Source organism: Watersipora subatra, chromosome 2 (assembly GCF_963576615.1).
Source record: "Watersipora subatra chromosome 2, tzWatSuba1.1, whole genome shotgun sequence".
In the NCBI taxonomy this organism is placed as follows: Eukaryota; Metazoa; Bryozoa; class Gymnolaemata; order Cheilostomatida; family Watersiporidae; genus Watersipora; species Watersipora subatra.
In genome coordinates, this window is record NC_088709.1 from 20913465 (window position 1) to 20917751 (window position 4287).

Below are 4287 nucleotides of genomic sequence, written 5' to 3' on the forward strand. Positions count from 1 at the left end.
TTCATTTTCAAATATATCTTTGCAGGTAAAGGTGCTGAACAATGGTATTACCTTTCCAAGTTGTAAATGTTTACAGTTACAAGGTCAGACCTTTACAAACAAAAGCAGGCTGTCAGGTTTTTCACATTAGTTTTTTCATTGTTATCCAATTCATTTATTGCAAATATGAAGCTGCCTGTTCTTGGCGTGGCTTTACTATTATAAAATTACTTTAATAATTGCACCAAAAAGACTTGAACGTGTATTTACCTAATTAATATACTTCAACTTTGATAGTTTAATAGTTTGATACATAAACCTGGGATTTTCTTCTAGAACAGTGGTTCCCAACTACCTTGGAACCATGGACCCCTGAGCTTTTTATTTAAAGGTCACGGACCCCTTTATAAATATCATAATATATGATGTTTATAACAATGCATTTTAAATTGGGGTACATTATAAATTAGAATAACATAAGAGTCAATAGATTTGACATGTTTCTATTTATTTACTTATATAAAGCAATGCTATACTAAATTGCTTTGACTGTTAATATTCAGTTTGTTAGTGGAATAGATTATATTTCTTGTTTTCACCAAATTCTCAATCTTTGGGGAAATGGTTGACAATGTGCATCACATGTTGTCAAGTCCCAGTCGGTTTCGTTCTTTCGATTTGAGAACAACCATGGAAGAGAGAGTGGACTCGCATAAGTATGCAGACACAAATGGGAGCAGAGTTTGAAGGGCGTGTTTGGCTGTCTGTGGATGAGTCATGGAAGGCCAAAATTCTTCAATGATTTTATCTTCATAAACATATTTGGTTCTTTTACTGATCTGCTGGTTTCATTATGTTGTCAAATAAATATAGTTGCCAGAAATTATCACAATTATGGTCAGTCAGCTGCCATTAACAAGCATTCATGGTATTAATAGTCGACATTGTGAAAAAACCCAAATTTGGTTTTACATTTAGATTTTGAGTATGAAAACTAAACTGTACAGCTTTGCTGCTGTCCATCTTATTGGCCAGGTCACACCATGTTACAACGACAAAAAACTGCCATTTTATGTTATAGGTGAAAAAATATTAATCAAAAACTTGGAAAAAAGGCCATTGTTTGGGTAATTTCTGGTGAATTATATTTAAATTTAAGCATATACTAAGACCCCTATCAATCTGAAAATTGGTAAAAATAAGTAAGTTGAAGTGTTTATTTTCCATGGGTCTTAGTATATCGCTGAAATTGAAGAGGGAAAGAGAGAATTATGTGATTGCTGGTTACAGGTTGCATAGTTTTGTACTACTAACCGGAAATCAGGTACTATCCAGCAATTGACGCTCATAAGGAAAAGTTTAGGCACAAAAACCTAACAAGACAATGCGACCACCCCGTGGGAATTGCATTAGCCAAGAAACCCAGGCTAGCACAATCCCAACAGATTTCGAGCATTAAACCCCGCCCATATGATAGCCGTTGTTTATCCTTTTAGAATTTTATATCATTGATCCAACCACTATGACAGAAATAGCTGTAAATATCTAGCTAGAAAAACCAAAACTGGCACCAGCCTGTGGACCCCCTCAAAACCTCCTGTGAACCCCTAAGGGTCCATGAACCACCAGTTGGGAACCACTATTCTAGCAAGACATGGCAAGCCTAAAATAAGCTAGATCCTCATGTATAACTAGTTAGAATTAACTTGATAAAAAATCTCACATACAGTGATACTTCAACTTACAAGTACTCCAACGTACGAGAAACTTGAGATACGAACCAGCTTTCAAGCAATAGTCAGAGAGCAGGACAACCCTATCTGTCATAAAAATAATTTCTATTATTTTTCTCAACTTATGCAATATGATGCGTGCAAAAGATTCTTCAGTATTTATATATTGCCTGTTTGAACGTTGCACTCTGTAACCTCGTTGCTTATATACTTTCATGTTTAAATTGGATCTCATCAAATGGCGGAGGCGTAATAAACAAGTCGATCATTGTTGCCATTGTGACAAGGAATTTCACAGACTGCGATTGGATGATTGGAACAAAACGTCATAACCCGCCAGATTCCTTAGAAATGGCGGCTCAAACTAGTGCAATGTGCTGGGTACATTGTGTGCCCAAGCTACTAACCTCAAGTGATTTAGTAATTCTATCATCTCAACAGATAAAAACGGTAACCGAACGTGTTGACCACTATAAGTTCAACGATTTGGAACCATTTTCAACTATTGCTAGGTAAGCAGAACTAATTAATTTCATGATCAAACAAAGACCTCGTTCGTTCACCGCGATAGCCATTAATTCATTGTTATTGAATATCAAGAACGATGTGCATATTAATATGATGATTAAATCACTATTGACTGACAATAAATTCTAAGCAACTAACAAATGTCATCACGGACCATATTTTACATGTGATGTGGTTAAATATTCCATTGTATCTTGTTGTTTTATTCGTTTGAATTTTAGGATCATGATGATCTGTCAATTAAGGCCAATCTACCTTACATGATTTGAGCTGAAGACCTAACATGAGGAAACGCTCAGATTCAACTCAATAATAAGCTATTAATTTTTTACTACTTTCTTCTCGTGTGATCTGCCTACTAGATCCCGGTGGATTATTATATGAATCAGATTTGATATTATATTATGTTATTGACACCAACCATAACTCGCCACATTTCCAGCCCTGACCCTAGTTTGTATTTGGCATAGCCAAAAAAAGGTGGGCTCTACAACTGAAATGTTTTATAGAGCACTCAGAGATTTGATGGACAGAGGTGATGTGCTTCAAGCGCATCAAAATTGTTACATTAAGTTCACCCATAGAAGAAACTTGAAGAGGGCACATCCTGAACAACCAGTAAGTTTAATGACTTGTTGTGTGAGACACAGCGTCGTAGCTTCTCGACTGCCGGTCCTTACCAACTTTCTCACTAAAAACTATCAAAGTTTAAATACTGAAATGTTGAATAAGAGTTCATCCTGGAGTTGAACACTGCAGTTCATCCTGCAGCCACATTACAAACTCATGTTGCCTTTTGATGACCTTCATGCAGCTGTATGATTATTATGTAACTGATATTTTGGTTAGTTTTAAAATTTTATATAGTGTCATGCAGATCTTATACTGTATTATTACATTATATTCTGGTGTATTATATTACAATAACTGTATTATGTTGTATTGAACTGCGTTGCAGTAAATTGTTTTATAGGATTTATGTGTCGCATTATGTTGTGTGACACTATATATTAATATATATTTCATTGTATTTTAATCTATTGAGTTATATTTTATTATTATAGTGCTCACATATCAAAATTTTATTACCTTACAGAAGTATGCGTTGTATGAGTTAACTAAATATTGTTGTGTCAAGAGCTGAAGAGTGTACATCTGTTCCTTTCATGTAGGGCTATGCACATTGACTACACGTGAAAATCAGTCCTGTACCTCTTCCTATTTTTAAGTTTTAAATTTATACCTACATGCTTTGATAGATCGTCTTTTTCTGATAGGTTATGATGGATAAATATTGCACCATAAATGTAGGCTCTTATATGTCTTTATGATAATTTTGTATTTTGAACTCATTGTATGTAATGGATGTGATTTTTTACTTTGTAGTCAGCCGCCAAGGACTCAATATGACAGACATTTCTCGTCATCATCTTATCCACTGGTCTGCCAGGAACCTCTTCATACTCTTAACTATGGGACCTGTACAACTACTGATTGACAGGCTATACTGTATACCTCATTGGGTACACTGGTTGTGACGCAGACTAACGAATTTAATGTTTAATATTTTAAATGAAATTATTATATTGCTGAGCAACACGTGACAAGCATAAAGTATTTATTATGCTTCTCTTAGTGCTTTTCTTCGGTACATGTTATTTCTTTTTTATTTAACTGACATATATGAAATCTCTTGCTTAGTTTTAGATTTATTGTACGAGTAGTGTGCTAAAACAATATTGGTGCAGTATGTTCGATGACAACTAACTTTATGGATGATTAATTAATATCATAAGACTTTGTATGTGTATTTTGATACATTGTATGATAATTATATTATATAGCATGCTTACCAAGGTACACAGTCTGTTTATCATGATACATCGGAAACTCTCAATCGATTCTAGAAAGTATTTTGCAAAGTATTCAATAAAACCATTAAATAAAATCTTAAAGCTCATCATCACTGTCCATATGATTACCATCTTCAACCTTGTCGTTCATTTCATTGCTGCAGTCTACGCAGACACATCGACTTGTGCAAACT

At 34.5% G+C, this 4287-nt stretch overlaps 1 long non-coding RNA gene across 1 annotated transcript; it reads left to right on the forward strand.

The window, feature by feature from the left end:
- Window positions 1-2110: 2110 nt before the first annotated feature.
- Window positions 2111-3707, forward strand: LOC137387320 (uncharacterized). Its single transcript, XR_010977891.1, has 3 exons — window positions 2111-2224; window positions 2750-2858; window positions 3627-3707. It is a non-coding gene; the product is annotated as an uncharacterized lncRNA (long non-coding RNA).
- Window positions 3708-4287: the final 580 nt, after the last annotated feature.